Source organism: Bos mutus, chromosome 17 (assembly GCF_027580195.1).
Source record: "Bos mutus isolate GX-2022 chromosome 17, NWIPB_WYAK_1.1, whole genome shotgun sequence".
In the NCBI taxonomy this organism is placed as follows: domain Eukaryota; kingdom Metazoa; phylum Chordata; class Mammalia; order Artiodactyla; family Bovidae; genus Bos; species Bos mutus.
Genome location: NC_091633.1, coordinates 47,581,651 through 47,607,251, shown reverse-complemented (window position 1 = coordinate 47,607,251; position 25,601 = coordinate 47,581,651).

Below are 25,601 nucleotides of genomic sequence, written 5' to 3'. Positions count from 1 at the left end.
TTCCCCCCAAATACATAGTCCATCAAAAAGTCACTTTTATCTGAATCCCTGTCTACATTTTACTTCATAGGAACCTAACCAAAAACAGTTAGAATCAGAATGATCCAGGAAACTTGGCCTCCAGTCAAGATGGAGTAACAGGCAATGGATTAACTCACCCAGTTGAAATGGCTAAAAACTTGACAAAATATGTGAGGCATGATTGTTCAAGACATTGGACAATGAATGACACTAATCCCTGAGAGTGGGAAACAAGATTAAACTCCACAATTGCCCTTGCAATTGCATTTTTAAGGCCATGGTAAGAGAGTATTCAGGTGAAATCTGATAGCTTCCGCAAGGGAAGGAGATGAAGTCGAGAATCCAGAAAGAACAAGGGAGCTGAAGTCCATTGAAGGAAGAATATCAGAGAAGAGATAATGAGGAGCCTTTAGATCTGCAGAGAGACGCTCTTGAGTCTACAGATGAATACTCTTTAGACATGCCTTTGAGGAAAATATCCAAGGTGGGATCAAAGATTAACGGAAACACTATCTGTGTATTGCATAGGGCTGATAATAATTCCTATTCTTACCAGCTCCTTGAAGAGCAACAGAAATAGAAATTACCAAAAATGAAAAACAAAGGAAATAAGAAAGAAATGAATGGATCATCAAAAAGCTGCCTAAATGCAATATAATTGCATTCTTCAATGGGGAGGAGAAAATATAATTGTATTCTCCAATGGGGAGGAGAAAAAGGTGGGAGAGCAAAATGTTTGAAGAACTAATGGCCAAGATTTTTCAAACTAAACTGAATCTATAAAGCCACATATCCAAAAAACCCAACACACTTTGAAATGAAACACAAAGAAACTTATGCCAGGGTACATCAATATCAAATGACTTAAAAATGGTTATAAAAAGCAAGTCTTCAAATCAATCAAATGGAAAAAAGCTTCATTTTTCCTAGAGAAAACTATAAGAATGATAGTATATTTTTTGTCAGATATAAGGGACATGCTAGAAGAGAGGGGAGTAGTAAGCTTTAAAAAAACAAAAAGGCAAAAAGTTCCAGACACAAAGAATATATCACAGAGACCATCATAACTTCTGGAAGTGTTAATGGAAGTTCTCTGGGTTGAAAATAAGTCGGACCACATGTTTCTCACATTTCTGCCCCTCTGATGGATGAGGCGTTGGCTCTGTCTGTCCATTGTTCTTCATCAGCTTTTCAAAGTATTATATAGTAAACAACCTTGGAAGGTAGAGTTGGTATTTTTGTCTTGAGTAAAGTCTTAGAAGATGGGATAATGTCTCCCTCGGGCAAATGACAGGTGGGTTTGCTGCTCAGTATAATTAAATCTGAGTACCTCAGGTGCAAAGAGAAGACATGCTTACTGCCCATTGTAAGTGATTCAGGTACCCTAAGCTCAGACTTCCTCTGATATCATGCAACTCACTTATTTGATGGCCCTGTTCATATTCAGTTCAGTTGCTCAGTCATGTCCAACTCTGCAACCCCATGGAGCACAGCACACCAGGCCTCCCTGTCTATCACCAACTCCAAGAGGTTACTCAAACTCATCTCCATTGAGTCAGTGATGCCATCCAACCATCTCATCCTCTGTTGCCCTCTTCTCCTCCTGTCTTCAATCTTTCCCAGCATCAGGGTCTTTTCAAATGAGTCAGCTCTTCGCATCAGGTGGCCATTGTATCGGAGTTTCAGCTTCAACATCAGTCCTTCCAATGAACACTCAGGACTGATCTCCTTTAGGATGGACTGGTTGGATCTCCTTGCAGTCCAAGAGACTCTTAAGAGTCTTCTCCAACGCCATAGTTCAAAAGCATCAATTCTTGAGCACTTATCTTTCTTTATACTCCAACTCTTGCATCCATACATGAGTACTGGAAAAACCATAGCCTTGACTAGACGGAGCTTTGTTGATACCCCTACAACCCTTTTTCTACACAGCCTCTTGAATACTATTCCACTATATAAAACCCTGGTCACTTTCTTCCCTCCTCTCCTACTTTCTCCCTTTTATACATTTTGCTTCATGCATACTGCTCTTCTTTCTCCTCTTTATGCTTCTATCTCCCTGGAATTTTCCACTCGATTGTTGTGTACTGAATGAATTGTTTCAGGTTTTAACTCCAATGACATTCTCATGAGAAGCTGTTCTTTTACACTCCAATCTAATGAAGTCACTTTGCCATGCCAGTCACTATTTAGAATGTCATTCTGGATTCTTTCTTTTTTTTTTTTTTTTTCCTCTTTTTTTTTTCTTTTTTTAATTTTATTTTATTTTTAAACATTACAATATCGTATTAGTTTTGCCAAACATCAAAATGAATCCGCCACAGGTATACTCGTGCTCCCCATCCTGAACCCTCCTCCCTCCTCCCTCCCCATACCCTGGATTATTTCTTGATAGCAATTTTGTCACAGGAATGACAACATTTGACTGTAGAAAACCAACAAAAACAATGAAAGATTAGAGGTTAAAGGTTAGACTTTAATATAAGGACTTTTAAAAACTTTCTCTACAAAAGAAGCTATACAGAGCAGAGCAGAGGACAGATCAATATGTTTCATTTACGTAACCTTCTCTAACCCTTAAACTCCATCACAGTCTATGAGTGTTTACCCTCACTCACTCGGAAGTGAAGGCAATTTAACTGGAAAAGAAATAAGCTTCAGGCATGCTTGAAGTTCTTACCTGCAATCCACATCACCATCACCTTTGATTCAATACTTTTACAGTACGACTTTGCCAGTTTTATCATTATTTATCTTTCTGGTGTTCCCTATATTTTGTACACCTGTCTCTTCTTCTGGGCTTCCCTGGTGGCTCAGATGGTAAAGAATCTGCCCGCGGTGCAGGAGACCTGGGTCTGATCCCTATCTCAGAAAGATCCCCTAGAAAAGGGAATGGCAACCCACTCCAGTATTCTTGCCTGAAGAATTCCATGGACAGAGGAACCTGGCAAGCTCTATATGGTCCATGAGGTCACACAAAGTTAGACACGACAGAGTGACTAACACACATACACACACACACACACACATCTTTTCTACTAGGATAAATTACATGTAGTAGCTAGGAAGAGGCAGGTACTATGTTTAATTAAACAAATCTATAAATAGTCCACATTTCTTTGTGAATTGAAGGATCTATCTCCCTCCTCTTTCTTGTAAGAAAGCACAGTCAATTGACTCACATGGATTGGTGTGTATTTGCTGTAACACTGTTCGTCATAGTACTTATACCACTTCAGTGTCATTATGGCCCTACATCCAACACAAACCCATCTCTGTCATTGTGTTGTTTTTCTGCTTCGAATTTCACTGCCAATATCACTTTCAGCTAGATCTGTTTCACCAACTTCTGATACACACACATAAGAAGTTTGTAATTTCTTGTGAGAATACAGCAATATCCTTGGTTCTTTTGGCCAAAAATCAGAGTTAGCTAATTACCAAGAACATATACATATAGACACATATATATATGTCCGTATATGTATACACACATATGTAATGTATTATTTACACACACATATACATGTGTATATATGCATATACACATGCATATATGTGCATACATATATATGCATATACATATAAATATAGTAAATATATTTTAAGGATTTAGGACTATAAGCAAAGACTTCTGTAGCTTAACACAGAAAGCACTAGCCATAAGAGCAAAAACTGCTAAATTTGAACTCAAAGAAACTAGAAAAGTTAATTGAGTTAAAGATTGGAAGAAAAAGTTTGTAAACCATGTATCTCACAAAACACTTATGTCTAGAACATACAAAGGGGTCTTGAAACTCAACAGAAAAAATATATTTTAAAAATCAGTTAGAAAACGGGCAGAAGACATGAGGAGAAATTTCACTGAAGAGGACATGGATGCCAAGTAAGTGCATGGAAAAATATTCAATATCATTAGGCATTAAGAAAATGGGAGTTAACCCCCACCCAAGGATGTATCTTGCCTGGAAAATCCCATGGACGGAGGAGCCTGGTAGGCTTCAGTCCATGGGGTCGCTAAGAGTCTGGCACGACTGAGAGACTTCACTTTCACTTTTCACTTTCATGCATTAGAGAAGGAAATGGCAACCCACTCCAGTGTTCTTGCCTGGAGAATCCCAGGGAAGGGGGAGCCTGGTGGGCTGCTGTCTATGGGGTCGCACAGAGTCGGACACGACTGAAGAGACTTAGCAGCAAGGATGTATCACTAGACATCTATCATAACAGCTAAAATTAAAACATTTGATAATAACAAATGCCAGCATGGATACAATGAAACTCTTGTCACATATTTTGGTGCCTAGAATATAAAATCATACAGACATTCTGAAAAAGAGTTTGGCAGTTTCTTAAAAAATTGAAAATGCAATTACCTTACAGCCAAAGAATTACACTCTTGGGGATTTTAGCTCAGAAAAAATAAAAATTTGGGTTCATATAAAAACCTGTGCACAAATGTTTATAGCAACTGTATTCATACTGCCAGAAAATAGAAACAACTCAGATGCTCTTCAATGAGTGAATGACTAAACAAACCATAGTACTCCCATACCATGGAATAGCACTCAGAAATAATCAAGAAATGAACTACTGATATATGTAACAGTATGGATGAATCTCCAGAGAATAATTCTGGGTGAAAAAAAAAATCCCCAAAGCTGCATGGGGATTTCCTGGTGGTTCAGACGGTAAAGAATCTAACTAAAATGTGGGAGACCCAGCTTCAAACTCTGGGTCAGCAAGATCCCCTGGAGAAGGGAACGGCAACCCACTCCAGTATTCATGCCTAGAGAATCCCATGGACAGAGGAGCCTGACTGACTACAGTCCATGGGGTCCCAAAGAGTCATACACAACTAAGTGATTAACACTTCTAACTTCCTCTAAGGCTACATACTATATGAAATGAATCTATTTGTAGAAAACTCTTGAAATGACAAAATTATAGAAATGGAGAACATTTCCTATACAATAAGTAAGAAAAGGTCAGTCAATCCTAAAAGGAGTTATAGACATGAAGAAAATTAAAATCAGATAGTTTGCAAATGAAAAGCCTTAAAAATCTCTACCTTCATGTAAGATAAAAATAAAGCATTTTGTTAGTATATGGCAATTATGAACAATTTGTGCCAGTCACAACAAATTGGATTGATAGTAGCAATAACCGAAGTATCAACAAATAAGTTTCCCCCCTTTGTATAAGATGTAAAAATGTTGATTACATAAAATGTTATATACAATAAAGGAAGTATATTTTTCCTTGCAGTATTAGTGAAGCACTATCTGAAAATTTAATTTCCCACTAAAGTAGTTTCTAAGTAAATAGAAGAGTCTCAAAATGAAATTATTTTAACATCATGTTATATTAGAAAACCTAAGATGTGTGTGTGTAAATTAGCTTCGTAAATTAGTCTGTTGATTCAGAAACTTAGATCATTGCCTAGTAAAAGCATAGACACTTTTGGAAGCCATCCTGGAATTTCCCTGGTTAAGACGGCACTCTCAATGTAAGGGGAACAGGATTGATCCCTAATCATCCCTAAAAAATCCTTAAGGGACTTTTTGTTAGAAGAGGACCCACTGTAGTTCCAAAGGCCACATTAGGAATATTAAGCCAAAGTAATAACTGGACAGAACTTGACTTCAGACAAAGATTTTTAAAAACATAACTAATGAAGAACAATTCAATGAGGGCTTCATAAACTATGTAGCACTCAGAATATTTAAAGCCATGATAACTGTCTTAAAAGCTATAAAGAGGAATTTTATGTACCAAAAGATTTTTATTAATGATTGCATGCTTAACAATTTTTTGAAAACAGATGTACTCTCTCCATTTTTATTTTAAGTCATTGAAACTAAGCTAAAATAAATGATCATCTTGATCAGTAATAGAATAAATGAATGTTTTAGAAAAATGTCAATTCTTGAATGAACTAGCTTTTGATTTAATTTACAAATTTTTGAGTCAATTTTATGTGAATAATATCCAAAATATAATAGCCTACTTGATGTATTGCTGACAACACATGATATTAATTGTAACTAAGTAAAACATTAATCAATGAGATTTTTTTCAGTACTATACAACAAATTATTAAAATATCATTAATATTGAGTAATATGTGACACTGGCCCTATAGCATAATATCATAGAAATACATGAAGACACCAGAAAGGGCCTAGAGGTCATCTCTAGGTAAAATATTATCTTACTAATGAGAAAACTGAGTTAGTCATAGATTAAATAATGTTTTCCAGGGTACAATTAACAATTTATTACAAATCAATGAGAAATTTAAATTTCTTCACACAATTTATGTATGTAAGATATACTCTGTACTAAAACACTTTTGGATTTTTTCTGAGTATCACATTTTAACAATGTTATCAAATTAGAGTTCCTCCAGAAAAGTGTGACCAGAATAGTTACAGATCTATGAAAAAAACAACATTTAAGAAGCAGTTTCAAAAACTAAGGATCTATTCACTGAAAGCTGCCACCATACCTCCAGTTTAAAAAAAAAAAAATCACTGTCTAAAATATTAGAATTTGAGACCTCAGAGATCTTTTCTTTCTTAAATCCAATACAATCTACACCCTGTGGAAACCAGCATTCTACAACCTGTAATGTTTCAGCTCCTGACCTAACTAACATTTTCACGGTTGTAGTGGTGTAACCTTGAAACTGACTAGCCATCCCTTTTGTTCTCTTCCGAGCACCTAATACCATGCTTGTACATGATAAAACCAACTCTCAAATATCATGATTCTATATGCCTGTGGTTCTGAAAATACAGTTCGTGAACTCTGGGGTTCCTGAGCCACTTCCATAGGGTCTACAATGTCAAAACTCTTTTATAATAATATGAGTTTAAAAATGCTTTTGACTCAGCTCCTACACTGCCACTAACATAGAAACAATTCACAAAGTTTTAGTGTAGTATCAAAGAAAAATATCCACAACATCTGAAAAGACTTTCAAAACACCCCTTTCCAGCTACACATCTGTGTGCCTTCTCCAGATAGTTACTTTATGTTCTTTAATCACAGAATTATAGAGCTAGAGATTGAATGTGGGAGCACTTATAAGAATCCATTTGGTAATATCTAGACATTAAAGCTTTACAAAGTTGTGAAATAAGATGACTCTTGTCAATATTCTTTTGTTTTGGAAATAAAGTTATTATTTATTAAAACATATCATTTATGGTAATATGTAATGATTTTTACTTTCATAGTAAATTATGACAGAAGTATTTAAAATTTTATCTTTTTCTCTCCCCTTTTTTTGGCCATGCCACATGTCTTATAGGATCTTAGTTCCCCGACCAAAGACAGAACCGAGCCCATGTCAGTGAAAGCATCAAATCTTAAAAACAACACTGCCAGGAACTCCCTTGCTTTTAATTAATACAGAAAATACCAAAGACAAAAGCTCAACAGTGTCCTTAGTCATTTTCAGGAGTATTTCAGAGTTGCTGACCAAATGCTTGAGAATCACTGCTATCTGCAAATAAACACACAGACAGTTCAGTTCAGTTCAGTTCAGTTGCTCAGTCATGTCTGACTCTTTGTGACCCCATGAACTGCAGCACTCCAGGCCTCCCTGTCTATTGCCAACTCCTGGAGTTTACTCAAACTCATGTCCATTGAGTCGGTGATACCGTCCAACCATCTCGTCCTCTGTCATCCCCGTCTCCTCCTGCCCTCAATCTTCCCCAGCATCAGAGTCTTTTCCAACGAATCAGTTCTTTGCATCAGGTGGCCAAATATTGGAGTTTCAGCTTTAGCATCAGTCCTTCCAATGAACACCCAGGACTGATTTCCTTTAGGATTGACTGGTTGGATCTCCTAGCAGCCCAAGGGACTCTCAAGAGTCCTCTCCAACACCACAGTTCGAAAGCACCAATTATTTCGTGCTCAGCTCTCTTTATAGTCCAACTCTCACATCCATGCATGACTACTGGAAAAACCATAGTTTTGACTAGATGGACCTTTGTTGGCAAAGTAATGTCTCTGCTTTTTAATATGCTTTCTAGCTTGCTCATAGCTTTTATTCCAAGGAGTAAGCGTCTTTTAATTTCATGACTGCAGTCACCATCTGCAGTGATTTTGGAGCCAAAAAAAACAAAGTCTGTCACTGTCACTATTTGCCATGAAGTAATGAGACCAGATGCCATAATCTTAGTTTTCTGAATGTTTAGTTTTAGGCCAACTTTTTCACTCTCCTCTTTCACTTTCATCAAGAAGCTCTTTAGTTCTTCACTTTCTGCCAAAAGGGTGGTATCATCTGCATATCTGAGCTTATTAATATTTATCCCCACAATCTTGATTCCATCTTGTGCTTCATCCAGCCCAGCATTTCGCATGATGTACTCTGCATATAAGTTAAATAAGCAGGGTGACAATATACAGACTCGATGTACTACTTTCCTTATTTGGAACCTGTCTGTTGTTCCATATCCAGTTCTAACTGTTGATTCCTGATCTGCATACAGATTTCTCAAGAGGCAGGTAATGTGGTCTGGTATTCATATCTCTTTCAGAATTTTCCAGAGTTTGTTGTGGTCCACACAATCAAAGGCTTTGACATAGTCAATAAAACAGAAATAGATGTTTTTTTGGAACTCTTCTTTCTTGATGATCCAATGGATGTTGACAATTTGATCTCTGATTCCACTGCTTTTTCTAAATCCAGCTTGAACATCTAGAAGTTCACAGTTCATGTATTGCTAAAGCCTGGCTTGGAGAATTTTGAGCATTACTTTTACTAGCATGTGAGATGAGTCCAATTGTCCAGCAATTTGAGCATTCTTTGGCATTGCCTTTCTTTGGGACTGGAATGAAAACTGACCTTTTCCAGTCCTGTCGCCACTGCTGAGTTTTCCAAGTTTGCTGGCTTATTGAGTGCAGCACTTTCACAGCATCATCTTTTAGGATTTGAAATAGCTCAACTGGAATTCCATCACCTCCACTAGCTTTGTTCGTAGTGATGCTTCCTAAGGCCCACTTGACTTTGCACTCCAGGATGCCTGGCTCTAGGTGAGTGATCACACCATCGTGGTAATCTGGCTCATGAAGATCTTTTTTTGTATAGTTCTTCTGTGTATTCTTGCCACCTCTTCTTAATATCTTCTGCTTCTGTTAGGTCCATACCATTTTTGTCCTTTATTGTGCCCATTTTGCATGAAATATTCCCTTGGTGTCTCTAATTTTCTTGAAGAGATCTCTAGTCATTCCCATTCTATTGTTTCCTCTATTTCTTTGCTTTTATCACTGAAGAAGGCTTTCTTATCTCTCCTTGCTATTCTTTGGAACTTTGCATTCAAATGGGTATATCTTTGCTTTTCTCCTTTGCCTTTCACTTCTCTTCTATTCACAGTTATTTGTAAGGCCTCATCAGGCAACCATTTTGCCTTTTTGCATTTCTTTTTCTTGGAGATGGTTTTGATCCCTGCCTCCTGTACAGTGTCATGAACCTCCATCCATAGTTTTTCAGATACTCTATCAGATCTAATCCCTTGAATCTATTTGTCACTTCCACTGTATAATCGTAAGAGATTTGATTTATGTCATACCAAAATGGCTAGTGGTTTTCCCTACTTTCTTCAATTTAAGACTGAATTTGGCAATAAGTATTTCATGGTCTGTGCCACAGTCAGCTCCCAGTCTTGTTTTTGATGACTGTATAGAACTTCTCCATCTTCGGCTGCAGAGAATATAGTGAAACTGATTTTTTCGTTGACCATCTGGTGATGTCCATGTGTAGAGTCTTCTCTTGTGTTGTTGGAAGAGGTGTTTGCTATGACCAGTGTGTTCTCTAGGCAAAACTCTATTAGCCTTTGCCCTGCTTCATTCTGTACTCCAAGGCCAAATGTGCCTGTTACTCCAGGTATTTCTTGACTTCCTACTGTTGCATACCAGTCCCCTATAATTAAAAGGACATCTTTTTTGGGTGTTAGTTCTATAAGTTCTTGTAGGTCTTCATAGAAGCAATCAACTTCACCTTCCTCAGCATTACTGGTCACAGCATAGACTTGGATTACTGTGATATTGAATGGTTTGCTTTGGAAACGAACAGAGATCATTCTGTCGTTTTTGAGATTGCATGCAAGTACTGCACTTCAGACTCTTTTGTTGACTATGATGGCTAATCCGTTTCTTCTAAGGAATTCTTGCTCACAGTAGTAGATATAATGGTCATCTGATTCACCCATTACAGTCCATTTTAGTTTGCTGATTCCTAAAATGTTGATGTTCCCTCCTGCCATCTCCTGTTTGACTACCTTCAATTTGCCTTGATTCATGGACCTAACATTCCAGGTTCCTATCCAATACTGCTCTTTACAGCATCAGACTTTACTTCCACAACTGGGTGTTGTTTTTGCTTTGGCTCCATCTCTTCATTCTTTCTGGAGTTATTTCTCCATTTATCTCCAGTAGCATACTGGGCACCTACTGACCTGGGGAGTTCATCTTTCAGTGTCCTATCATTTTGCCTTTTCATACTGTTTATTGACCACAGCCTTGTCTAACTCAATGAAACTGTGAGCCATGCCATGTACATCCACCCAAGATGGATGGCTCATGGTGGAGAGTTCTGACAAAACATAGTCCACTGGAGAAGGGAATTGCAAACCACTTCAGTATTCTTGCCTTGAGAACCCCATGAACACAGATACATATGATGTATCTAACCAAATGCAATTCTATATAGGCAACTAAGCTAATTTTATGGGCAGGCAAAATTGTTTTCAGCCTGAGCTGAATACTTTCAATAGGAGAGGCACTCCAGGTCTGGAAATCAAGAATATCAAAAGGGGGGCTTCTGTGGTGGTCCAATGGATAAGCTCTGTGGTCCCAAAGCAGAGGGCCTAAATTCAATCCTTGGTGGGGATCTAGGATCCCACACACCACAACTAAGCCAGTGCCCCACAATTAGTGGGCACCCATGGGTGCACTGGAGCCCACAGGCCACAATGAAGACCCAGTACAGTGAAAAAAAAAAAAAAGAATCTCAAAAGGAGATCAAATATTTTAGAGTATGAACATTAAAGTGTCTTCTCTAAGATTTAGGAGATCTTTTCCAAAATTTAAATTTCACAAGAATATTCTTCTGCACACTGAAAATATGAATGAAACAGAATTTCTGCTTGCATAGTGCTTATCCATACCACCGGTTGGATAGAGAGACCAAGCAGATAAATAAAATAAACAAGAATGAGTTCTGATTATGATGTATTATGATGTATTATGAAACAAAATTAAAGAAACGGTCCAGAAAGGAACTTGTGAATGTGTGTGTATGTGTGAGTGCATGCACGCTCAATCATATCTGACTCTTTTGAGACCCTATGGACTGTAGCTTGCCAGGCTCCTCTGTCCATGGAATTTTCCAGGAAAGAATATTGGAGTGGGTTGCCATTTCCTTCTCCAGGGGATCTTCACAACCCAGGGATGGAACTCACTTCTTTGGCTTGGCAGGCAGATTCTTGACCACTGAGCCAGCTGGGAAGTTCAACTCATGAAAAGTAAGTTAGGATTTTAGTGAATCAAAGAATGGCCTCCCAGAAGTGACTTTTTACCTAAGATTTGACTGACAAAAAGAAGCTAGTAAAGGAAAGACTCATGGAAACAGTGGAACAGGCAGCAAGGGCAAAGCTTAATATTCAAAGGTCACTGTTGTTCGTGCTCTGAGAATAAGAGGAGAGTGTTAGAAAATGCATTCAGAGGGAAAAGAGAGGTTATATTATGTAGACCCTTTTTACTATTTAACAAACTAATTTTAATTTGGATGCAAAGAGAAACCAATGGAAGTTGGGTGGGAAAAAAGAGGTTTGGAAGGTGGTAATATGTTCAACCCTTATGGCAGAAAGTGAAGAAGAACTAAAGAGCCTCTTAATGAAAGTGAAAGAGGAGAGTGAAAAAGTTAGCTTAAAGCTCAACATTCAGAAAACTAAGATCATGGCATCCGGTCCCATCACTTCATGGCATATAGATGGGGAAACAATGAAAACAGTGGCTGACTTTATTTTCTGGGCTCCAAAATCACTGCAGATGGTGACTGCAGTAATGAAATTAAAAGACGCTTACTCCTTTGGAAGAAAAGTTATGACCAACCTAGACAGCATATTAAAAAGCAGAGACATTACTTTGCCAACAAAGGTCCATCCAGTCAAGGCTATGGTTTTTCCAGTGGTCATGTATAGATGTGAGAGTTGGACTATAAAGAAAGCTAAGCACTCAAGAATTGATGCTTTTGAACTGTGGTGTTGGAGAAGACTCTTGAGAGTCCCTTGGACTACAAGGAGATCCAGCCAGTCCATCCTGAAGGAGATCAGTCCTGGGTGTTCATTGGAAGGACTGATGTTGAACCCAAAACTCCAATATTTTGACCACCTGATATGAAGAGCTGACTCATTGGAAAAGACCCCGATTGGGATTTTGGGAAAGATTGAGGGCAGGAGGAGAAGGGAACGACAGAGGATGAGATGGTTGGATGGCATCATCGATTCAATGGACATGGGTTTGGGTGGACTCCAGGAGTTGGTGATGGACAGGGAGGCCTGGCGTGATGCAGTTCATGGGGTCTCAAAGAGTCGGACACGACTGAGCAACTGAAATGAACTGAACTGAATATGTTCAAATTAAATTTCTAAGAACTTTCTAGTCTCTGTACAAGGGTGATACTTAGTGAACAAAAATGGAAGCATTAGTTAGTGGACTACTGTAGGAGTCTAGGCATGAATTAGAAGTTAACAGAAGAAAATACTTTGAATATAGAGTTGATACATTCACTGTTGCATTGGATTTAAGATGTGAAGAAAAATTAATAAAGAATGACTTACAGGTATTTAATATCTGCAAGGGAAACTATGTAGACAGTAGTTCCATTAACTGATATAAGAAAGACTTTGACAGCAATAGGAGTTTGGAAAATATTTTCAAGACCTTGGTTTTAGACATGTAAAGTTTTAGTTGCATATTGAACATCTGAGTGGGAATTCTGAGTATGAAGCTCGATAGACCATCTGTGCCTGCTCAGTCGTGTCTGACTCTTTGCAACCCCATGGACTGTAGCCCACCAGGTTCCTCTGGTCATGGGATTATCTGGCATGAATACTGGGCAGTTTGCCATTGCCTTCTCCAAGGGATCCTCCCGATCCAGAGATCAAACCCACATTTCCTGCGGCTCCAGTACAGGCAGGTGTATTCTTTGCCACTGAGACACCTGGCAAGCCCAGACACATCTGCAGCTGTAAGGAAACTTGGAGGGAGTATATTATCTCTCTTGTACATCTACAACCTAACAGTGCCTGACCCACTGTATACACTCAATGAATATTTGCTGAGTAAATAAATGAATGAAGAATCTACATCTCTTACTTTTTACTCTTCATGTAGTCTTCTAATTAGTTCATCATTTATTATCTTCCAAGTTATTCCACATGAGGAGAAATGATGTTATAAATAGGAAATCTGAGCACTTCACATACTGAAAAAAGAACTCCTTAAATAAATTCTTAAATTGAAATGTTTCATGTAAATTGAAATAGCATTCATTCTTATCTACAGTACAAAAATCTCTTGAATGACTAAGAAAATTTAAGTTCCCAATGCTACACCTGAAATGTCTTTGATAGCTATTTATCATGAGAGTCTCTGGCTGTGAAGAACATATGCATTCTTTTTTGTGTTCATGCATGCATTCATTGATTTCTAACTAATATTTATTTAGCCTTTACCTGCCACAAGCACTTTACTAGACATTCAAGGTGGGTGGCACTATTGGTAAAAAACTTGCCTGCCAATGTGGCAGTTTAGGGACACAGGTTCGATCCCTGGGTATGAAAGATCCTCTAGAGAAGGAAATGGCAACTCACTCTAGTATTCTTGCCTGGAGAATCCCATGGACTGAGTAGCTTGGCAAGTTACAGTCCGTAGGGTCACAAAGAGTTGGACACTACTGAAGCAACTTAGTAAGGCATGGCATCAGAGGATAATGCCTCACCTTGTTGTCCAGTGGTAGAGTCTAGTCATACTACAGGAATAACAACCAGAGCTTTACACTCAATAAAGTGGCAGTCATACAAAGTTTAGTGGAAACATGAAGTGGGATGGTCTAGAGACATCCTGGCTTGTTATATTTTACACAAAAATAATAACCAAAGACAGGATAGTCCAGGCAAGAGAAACAGTGTACTATCTAATTGGCATATTATAGAAAATACTGTGGCAATATTTAAAGATAAATTGAAAAGGTCAGTAGTAGGGACAAGAGAAGATCATAGGAGATTAGAGACAGAAATAAAAGAATAAGGGAGCCAGTTGAATAAGCTAAGTGAACTCCCTGAACTAAGACAGTGACTCTGGATAAAGTGGGGCTTCCAAGTTTCAGACTTCAACATTTGGAGACAGATAACACCATTCACTCACCTGGAAGTGCTGAGGGAAAGATGGAAGAAAGATTGGACCCTCCAAATGGGGATGTCTAGTAGGATGGAAGGATTTGCACAAAGGTTGAAATGCAACCCATAAAGTATAGTTATATTGATGGTAGTTTACGATATGACTATGACTATGAAAAGCCAGCCAGAGTAAAGAGAGACTAACACCAGAAGCAAAACCCCCAAAAAAGAAAGTACACAAACAGAGAAGAAGGAGTGATCACAGAGATAAATATGTGAAAGTAATGGGAGGCAGTGTCATGAAAGGAGAATATATACAAGAGAGGAGAGTATTTTGAGGAGGGGAGAATCAGTTATGCCAGATGACACAATTATAAATTTAAAAGCTAACATTTAAATTATGTCATGATATAATGTTTTGATATACTGAAGGAAAAGAATCCAACAGTTTTTCTGCCATCATGAGCAATGGTCAAGATTTTGCTAGGAGTGTGCGTACACTTTGGAGCAATGTAATTTAAGAGGCAGCTCTTTGGGGAACTTTTTAACGTTAGTTAGAATGATTGAAAACTTGACAGAGCAATAGAAGATTATGGAGAAAATAGAGATCTTCAGTCTGTAGAAAAGATAATTTAATGTACTTCCCCAAGCTGTCCTTACTTATGTGAAGGGCTCTTACACTGACCACCTCCTCTGGAACACACCAGGGGGTGTTAAGAAGGTAAGAATAGAATGATATTTCACTGGAACATGCTGTATTCTAATTTGGGAGGATAAAACAAGTCTGTGACTAACAAAAAGAAATACGTACTTTAATTTGTTTGAAAAGGGAAGGGGTAAGGAGACGTTATAAAGACATACATTATGGTACTGAAGGGAATGGCAATGTTTAATTGAGAAAAATAATGCCTTAATGAAGTACTTTGGAAGTTTTGTAGTCAGAAAAAATAAATATGCATGATTCTGTTTGCAGACTACCTGACTATAGCTTTTAACAGAGAATAAGCAGGCCTGGCTTCCAGTAATAAGAGAGTAATACTGTGTCACTTCTACATTTCCTCTGTACTTCAACTGTTGAAATAGTTTCATGTTTCTAGAATGAGTATGGTGAGCACAGTAAAATCTTGCTTTTTATCTTCAATTGATTCTGAATCTAGAACTATTATAAGCATTAGAATAATTATTTAATACTTACCAGGTACTGTGACATACACTCTGGAACCATATGAAGACTGAAACTATAATAGAGTAACAAAAGGCAGTACAGGCCTACTGAATTATTTTTTTGATCCAGGAAAATAATATAAATCTAAATTATCCTGAAAATTCCAAGTTTTATTATGCACATTTTGGTGATTCCATTAGAATGAAAATGCAAAAAGTTTGCTTTCTTGGCTATGTATAAAAACTATCTAGATCTTAAGTGGTAGAGTAGAATATTTTCAAAAGATATGATTGACCTTTCATAACTAATGGTTTGTGATTTATTATTTTACCTCCCTTTCATAAAAATGGACTCTAGGAGAATAAGATATTTAAAAAGAATCAAGGGTATTTTTCCTGGCCAAATTTATGATGGACTTAACTATGCTTCCAAGAAGGAAAAAGATATCTTCAAGGATGGTCATCTTGGGCATAAATTTAGTCATTATTGATTATATTGTCCTCTAGTTGAAGTATCTAATCTTTCAGCTGATGGCAAATGGAAGTAAAATGGTCTGATTATTTCACTTTGAATTTTAAAAGGCACACAGTCAAGTTTAAACTTAGCCAGCTAAAAATAAAATAATGGAAAAAGGTGTTGTCAGCTCACTCAACAAAAATAGAAATGTTTTCATTACTTCAAAAATAATGAAAATATATTTTAGTAAAGAAGAAATCAACACTCCATTTCCCAGCATTATTTTGGAAACAGATCATAGAATGATAATGTAAGAAGATCAGATGTGAGACACAAGAAACAAAAATTATACTTTCAAAATAATTCAGTATAAGGTACATGGGAGCCTTGAGAATAACTCCATGTTTTATAAAAATTTATTAATTACAGAAAATTTACCAGATATTTTCAATTAGCGCTGGATGGGAAAAAAATTAAACCAAAAATTGTGTGTGTGTGTGTGTGTGTGTGTGTGTGTGTGTGTATATATATATATAGACATATAGAGAGAGAGATATATATATATATATATATAAACGTATTTTGGTCCTAATGAAGTGAAACAGAAAATGGAAACTATTGAGTGGTTCCATAGATCTTGAAAAATAAATAAATCACAAAAACTTTCTGAATGTTATAACACATAGTATGTTACTGAATATAAATAAACTGCAGCATATTATCAACTTTTCCACAAATAGCTGTTTATTATGACTATAAGAAAAATTACTGCTAATATTTTCCTCATTGGACCTTGTACTTTGTATTTAAAAAGAACTGTAAAGAACAATTACAAAGAAAAATATGTCTTGCTTGATGTGGTGTGTAAAACTAGTTGCAATTTAGCATATTACTTTTGAAAATAATAGGGTCAATCATTTCTTTTCAGGTCATATGATTAAAAACTGCACACCACCTAAAATAGGGCTAATGCATCATACATTCAATGCAACATTTGGTTAAATAGACCATTTACTCAAAATTCAGTGCCCAATTTTAAAAATCAGAATCTATAATTTTTTAATCAAATATTATTGAACAAAGATATTTGTGAATCTCTCACAGTTGTGAAATATCAAATATGATCACAGCTCCACAGTTAAAATTAAACAGAATTTGTGAAATTCTTTTGATAGTTGAGACCAACATACTGATATATTTTTCATATGACTTCTTTTGCCAAACAAAACAAAATAACATATGTACGCAGAAATTATAACATTAGAACAATTGACAATGAAAGGTAGGCTTTTGTGTTTTCAAATATGATTAAGTTTAGAGAAATGTATGCTAGCGCAGGAACCAGAGATCAAATTGCCAACATCTGCTGGATCACAGAAAGCAGGAGACTTCCAGAAAAACACCTACTTCTGCTTTATTGACTACACCAATGCCTTTGACTGTGTAGATCACAAAAAAACTGGTAAATTCTTTAAGAAATGGGGATACCAGACCACCTGACCTGCCTCCTGAGAAACCTGTATGCAAGTCAGGAAGCAACAGTTAGAACTGGACATGGAGCAACGGACTGGTTCCAAATTGGGAAAGGAGTACGTCAACGCTGTACAGTGTCACCCTGCTTATTTAACTTATATGCAGAGTACATCGTGAGAAATGTCAGCCTGGGTGAAGCACAAGCTGGAATCAAGATTGCTGGTAGAAACATCAATAATCTCAGACATGCAGATGACATCACCCTTATGGCAGATAGTAAAGAACTAAAGAGCCTTTTGATGAAAGTGAAAGAGGAGAGTGAAAAACGTGGCTTAAAACTCAACATTCAAAAAACTAAGAACATGGCATCCAGTCCCATTACTTCATGGCAAATAGATGGGGAAAAAGTAGTAACAGTGGCAGACTTTACTCTTTTGGGCTCCAAAATCATTGTAGATGGTGACTGAAGACATGAAATTAAAAGACGCTTACTCCTTGGAAGAAAAGCTATGACCAACCTAGACAGCTTATTAAAAAGCAGAGACATTACTTTGCCAACAAAGGTCCATCTAGTCAAAACTATGGTTTTTCCAGTGGTCATGTATGGATGTGAGAGTTGGATTATAAAGAGAGCTGAGCACTGAAGAATAGATGCTTTTGAACTGTGGTATTGGAGAAGACTCTTGAGAGTCCCTTGGACTGCAAGGAGGTCAAACCAGTCAATCCTAAAGGAAATCAGTCCTGAATATTCATTGGATGGACTGATGCTGAAGCTGAAACTCTAATACTTTGGCCACCTGATGTGAAGAACTGACTCATTGGAAAAGACCCTGATGCTGGGAATGATTGAAGGTGGGAGATGAAGGGGACAACAGAGGATGAGATGGTTAGATGGCATTACCGACACAATGGGCATGAGTTTGAGCAGGTTCCTGGAGTTTGTGATGGACAGAGTGGCCTGGCATGCTGCAGTCCATGGGGTCGCAAGTCGGACATGACTGAGCAACTGAACTGAACTGAACTGATGCTAAAACAAAGACTACCCATTATAAGATTTTGACCAATTTACTTATGTTCCTGTGAATACAGTTTAAACTATTTATAAAAAAGTAAATCACAAAGTTCTTTGACATATTTATATAAAGTGTTACCCAAAATTCACTCATCAAAAAAAAAAAGGAAGCTTACTATTAGCCTAGAACTCTGCAAGGTACTTAGAACAAAGAAATGCATAAAAAGTAGATCTTCAACTTGACTAATTGAAGATCCAATGAAGGAAATAGATATTATCTAGACTTTGTATCTCTGAATCCATCACCTACCAAACCCCATCTTTCTCACTTCTATCAGGCCGCAGTAATCTTACTTTATTCCTCAGATACACAAAAGCTTTCCCCTGGAGTTTCTCTCCAACTGGGATGCTTGACATGACCAACTGTTTCTCAACCTTAAGGTCTACAGCATTCACTAATAGTTGCCTACTCAGTATGCTTCTTTCCTATCGTCTTGCTCAAAATTTTGTATAGAAGATCCTGCTGCTGCTGCTAAGTCGCTTCAGTCGTGTATGACTCAGTGCGGCCCCATAGACGGCAGCCCACCAGGCTCCCCCGTCCCTGGGATTCTCCAGGCAAGAACACTGGAGTGGGTTGCCATTTCCTTCTCCAATGCATGAAAGTGAAAAGTGAAAGTGAAGTCGCTCAGTCGTGTCTGACTCTTCGCGACCCCGTGGACTACAGCCCATCATGGGATTTTCCAGGCAAGAGTACTGGAGTGGGGTGCCATTGCCTGAGACCATACTTATTTCAAGCCAAATGTAACAATAAGTCTATCCCAATACTGAATAAGACAGCATTTTAAAAAATTAGATGGAGAAATTATAAAGACCTAAGAAAATCAGAAAAAAATTATTCTTCAGAATACAATTTAAAAAAACATGTAACCATCTGGTGAGAAAATATTTTAAATGCCATCAAAATATCAAGTTAAACAAAATCAAAGGGCATGCTGGATTTAGTTTTTATGATGTATGTACTTTTAGAGCAACAGAAAAATTTCTGTTAAGTATACATGTTTTTCTACTGATCTGAGTATACACACACAACTTACAGCTTTTGTCAAAAGAAGAGCAGCATCAAAAGAGGAAGAGTCTACATGAGTTGGACATCTAGTCACTCTGGTAAAAGTGATAGTAGAGTCAAGTGCAATTTAATTTAGGAAATCAGAAAATGTTCTGTTTCTGGCACACACAGGTACTGGAGTATATTATACCTACAACACAGAACTTCAATCAATAGCAGAACTGAATATGACTACCTAGCACAAAATAGAAGACAACTTATCAGTCATATAACTCCATCAGGAACAATCCCTCCATTCTTTACATTTTCAGTAATTAAAAAAAAATTAAAAATTACAACAAATAGTAAATGCTATTGAGTTGGGAGCCAACTGGGAGTGGCATGTATCAATTGTTTTAATATGAGAGAAAATTCCCCTCTACTTAATAAGAGGTATTTCTAATTTAGAGTAAATGTTTTATGCTATTTTGTACACAAATGATTCATCTCTATCACAGGTATTTTGCATTTTTTTTCTTGACTACTACCAGTTTGCACATCTGATGCATTTTATCCCTACAACAAAATTATCCAGCATTCTGAGAAAAGCCTTATTTGTGTGTGTCTAATGAGTAATTGTGTTCTTTCAGTTTCTTTAACTTTTGGCTATAATTTAAACTGCATATAGAAAAATGCATCTGTCATAATCACAGATTTACTCACAAATTCAGTTCAGTTCAGTCGCTCAGTCGTGTCTGACTCTTTGTGACCCCATGAACTGTAGCACATCAGGCTTCCCTGTCCATCACCAACTCCTGGAGTTCACTCAGTCTCATGTCCATTGAGTCAGTGATGCCATCCAGCCATCTCATCCTCTGTCATCCCCTTCTCCTCCTGCCCCCAATCCCTCCCAGCATCAGAGTCTTTTCCAATGAGTCAACTCTTCGCATGAGGTGGACAAAGTACTGGACTTTCAGATTTAGCATCGTTGCTTCCAAAGAAAACCCAGGGCTGATCTCCTTCAGAATGGACTGGTTGGATCTCCTTGCAGTCCAAGGGACTCTCAAGAGTCTTCTCCAACACCACAGTTCAAAAGCATCAATTCTTCAACACTCAGCTTTCTTCACAGTCCAACTCTCACATCCATACATGACCACAGGAAAAACCATAGTTTTGACTAGACGAACCTTTGTTGGCAAAGTAATGTCTCTGCTTTTTAATATGCTATGTAGGTTGGTCATAACTTTCCTTCCAAGGAGTAAGCGTCTTTTAACTTCATGGCTCACAAAAACACCTAAATAAACAGCTCACAGACTCAACAGACATGAGTTTGAGTAAACTCTGGGAGTTGGTGATAGACAGGGAGGCCTGGCATGCTGCAGTCGATGGGTCGCAAAGAGTCAGACACGACTGAGCGACTGAACTGAACTGAACTGAACTGAAATAACCAGCACCCAGATCAAGAAATGGAATTATCCTAGCACTCTAGAATTCCTCTTGATCCCCTTTCAGGTATTACAGAACAAATGATAACCATTAACCTGAACTATACACAATAGTTCAAATTTGCCTCTTTTCTTATGCTATTCAAAACAGAATTATACAATGTCTGATGACCAATTTACTTAGCACTTTTTCATAGGTTTACTGTTATTGGTCATTTGGATTTTTTTTCTTCTAACTGTCTGCTGAAACCTTCACCCACCAAATTTCTGTCTTTTTACTATTAGTTTTAAGGAGGTCTTTATTTATTTTGGATAAAAGTACTTTATTTGGATACATGTACTGTGAAATCATCTTCCTTCTGTAGGGTGCTTTGTAACCCTATGTTCAGTGTCTCATGAAGGCTGATATTACTATTTTTAATGCAGTTCAGTTCATTCAGTCATGTCCAACTTTTTGCAACCCCATGGACTGCAGCACACCAGGCCTCCCTGACCATCACCAACTCCCAGAACCTGCTCAAATTCATGTCCATTGAGTCAGTGATGCCATCCAACCATCTCATCCTCTCTTATCCCCTTCTCCTCCTGACTTCAATTTTTCCCAGCATCAGGGTCTTTTCCAATGAGTCAGTTCTTCACATCAGGTGGCCAAAGTATTGGAGTTTCAGCTTCAGCATCAGTCCATCCAATGAATATTCAGGACTGATTTCCTTTAGGATTCACTGGTTGGATCTCCTTGCAGTCCAAGAGACTCTCAAGCGTCTTCTTCAACACCACAGTTCAAAAGTATCAATTCTTCAGTGCTCAGCTTTGTTTATGGTCCAAATCTCACATCCATACATGACCACTGGAAAAACCATAGTTTTGACTAGATGGACCTTTGTTGGCAAATTAATGTCTCTGCTTTTTAATATGCTGTCTAGGTTGGTCATAACTTTTCTTCCAAGGAGTAAGTGTCTTTTAATGTCATGTCTGCGGTCACCATCTGCAGTGATTTTGGGGCCTCCAAAAATAAAGTCTGACACTGTTTCCCCATCTATTTCCCATGAAGTGATGGGACCGGATGCCATGATCTTCGTTTTCTGAATGTTGAGTTTTAAGCCAACTTTTCACTCTCCTCTTTCGCTTTCATCAAAAGGCTCTTTAGTTCTTCACTTTCTGCCATAAGGGTGATGTCATCTGCATGTCTGAGGTTATTGATATTTCTCCTGGCATTCTTGATTCCAGCTTGTGTTTCATCCAGCCTGGCATTTCTCATGATGTACTCTGCATATAATTTAAATAAGGAGGGTGACTCTGTACAGCCTTGACGTACTTCTTTCCCAATTTGGAACCAGTCCATTGTTTCATGTCCAGCTCTAACTGTTGCTTCCTGATCTGCATACAGATTTCTCAGGAGGCAGGTAACGTGGTCTGGTATTCCCACTTCTTGAAAAATTTCCCACAGTTTGTTGTGATCCACACAGTCAAAGGCTTTGGCATAGTCAGTAAGGCAGAAATAGACATTTTTCTGGAACTCTCTTGCTTTTTCGATGATCCAGCAGATGTTAGCAATTTGATCTCTGGTTCCTCTGCCTTTTCTAAATCCAGCTTGAACATCTGGAAGGTCAAATAATTTAATGCAGTACAAATTATTATTTCCATTTATCATTAGTATGTCTAAGAAATCCTATCTACTCCAAAGTCACAAAGACACTGCATGATATTTTCTTCTAAATTACGCATTCAGTCTATAATTGACTTGTGTAAGATGTGAAGCAAGAGTGTATCCAGCTGACTCTACTCATTTCGGTTTTTTCTTACACAATGTAAATGGACAGTTTTTACAGCTCAGTGTTATATAACTCATTATTTCTAAGTACCAAATCTTAAATCTTTGGATTTTTTTTTTTTTTTTTACTGTTTTAACAAGCAATATAATGTTACTATAAAAGAAGACCCTTGCCATCCTGAAACCTACTACAGAGAGTTAATTACAACTGAACACAGATCACAAACTAAATCTGCATCCTCATGGAAGTTATCCCAGAGAAGGATACTCACACAAAAAACACTGGGCTTTGAAGAAAAGGAGCAAACAAAGACACAGAGGCTGGAAGGCAAAGTAGAGAGATTTATAAAAGAGACATAGTTAGAGGAGGTTTTTCAAAAGAAAGCATGGACACTACATCCTATTAAACATTCTGCTCTGTTTTCTCCCACGAAAATCTTTAGTAAATTTCTAATGATGTCCACTAAAGAATATTAACTTGAGAATACATCATTATTAATCAATGTGGCAGCTCTGTTTCTCTCTCTGGTTCTTGTACATATTAGAAATGATGTCATCTATGTTGGCCTTGTAATATATATCCCATCATGTTACTTGCCAAGGACATGTAGTCTGATACAATGTTTGAAAATGTAAAGAAATTTAGTGAATGTGAAATGACAAACATAATATCAGAAGCAGATCTGCATGAGAGATTTTTAGCAGGCTCTCTTGTTGAACACATTATTAGGTCCTCAACTCATTAGATGACCCAAGATATTTTTAGAGTAAATAACAAAAGATATCAAGTTGTACTATTTCATGTGTACGAGTGAAATAACACTGATGATTTCAAATTATTTGTAATACACAAACATAAAGTCTCAAAAAAAAAAATCTGTCTCTGAAAAAGCCCAGTTAACTTTTAAAGGAATCAACAAATATGTCATTATTAGTGGTTTCTTTTAGATCTGAAGTATGTAGATCAATTACCACTGATGCTTAACTTTGGTGGGGGGAAAAAGTCAACATTTGTTACCTATATAAATTTCATCAGGCTACTCATAGTATGTTCCATTTTAGATTTGACTTCAAACTCAAAGGATGCTTTGTATACTGTGGAGCTCACTGCAAAACTCAAAGCAGAGAATTTGCTCAAGACACATATATTCCCAGTTTTTAGGAAATAATAGCACACAATCCCCCCTTATACACAGAAGTTCTTAGCAAGTTAGCATGTATCTCGTAAGCACAAAAGGGTGTGTTTGTTTTGTTTATGTAAAAGTGATTTGCTTACTAAAGTTTTTCATACACAAAGTTCCGATGGCTTCCTCATTGAGGCAGTTTCCTGATTATGGCAGTGTACTGTTGATGCATGTATTGAACATAGACAACAGTTCCCCTAGAAACTCATTCCTACTGTATAGCTTTGAAAAGGGTTATTTCAATCAGCAATCTCTCTTTCCTTAACCCTGCCCAGGATTGTGTGAGATATTTAATCTATATAATAAATTCCTTTCTGCTTAACATAGTTAGAGGGACTTTTTTCCTTCTCATGGTAATCTGACCAATAGTGTGTGTTGTAAGAATGAAACATAAACTGTTTAACTCAGTGATTGAGAGATAATCAATGTTCAACAAATGTTTGTATCACAATTATTGAGAATTCAAATACGTATTCAGGATGAGAACTAAATTATTGCCTACCGTATCAGTAAACAAAGGATGTCACAGCCATCAACTATCACATTACAGATGCTGAATGGCAACTCAGGAAGGAAACAAGGAATTCCCATCTTTCAGCAGGCTTCATCCTGAAGCCACTCCTTAAGGTGCAGCCTTGAGGAAACTCCAAATGAGAAAACACAGGATACTGGCCCCAGATAGCTGGGGTGCATATCAAAAGAATGATTTCAGTGAGCCCAGACTCCTCCAATTTCCCATACAAGGAAAAGTGCTAAATTGCTTTACTTGAGCTATCTGGTTTTCTTCTGTTTACAATAATCTTTTGATGTTCTGATGTTCCAACTACCTGGTTCTTTTGCAAAAATATCCTATACACCCTGCCCTCCTTCCTCTTTGGAGCAGTCTCTCAGAGCTGAGATGCCATCTCCAGAGCCTGAAGTCCTAAGAATGTCCAATGAATAAAACGTGTGTACGCTGTGTCTGACTCTTCGCGACCCCCATGGACTGTAGTCCATCAGGCTCCTCTGTCCCTGGGATTTCCAAGGTAAGAATACTGGAGTGAATTGCCATTTCCTCCTCCAGGGGCTCTGCCCAACCCAGGCATGGAACCTGCAATCCTGCATTGGCAGGCAGATTGTTTTACCAGGGAGCCACCTGGGAAGCATGAATAAAACATAATGCTCAACTTTCAGGCAGTGCTTTTTTTCCCCCCCCCAGTCAACAGATATAAAGCAATTGTAGATGAAACCTGGGTCTCCCACATTGCAGGCAGATTCTTTATCTTCTGAGCCACCACAGAAGCCAATAGAGGAAACACTTGTGACCAAAGTTAAATGGCAAGGAAATTCCTGAGAATTTGAGGAATTCCTGGCCAATTTTTGCAATTTCTCCTTATTATCTATTGCAATGTATTGTAATCTGGGGATGTTGACCTCATCCTTGCGGAAGATTCTGATGCTTTCCTCCTCAGTTACAGATCAGACACTCTTACCAGACTTCTCTGTGCGGTCTACCTTCCCTGCAGAGAACACGGTGGCAGCGCCTTCGCGGCCTGGCCGGGGCGGAACAGCTGCTGCGAGCAGGAGGTGGGGAGCGCCTCCTGCGGCTGCTTGAATCGGCCTGCCCCCGCCTATGTCT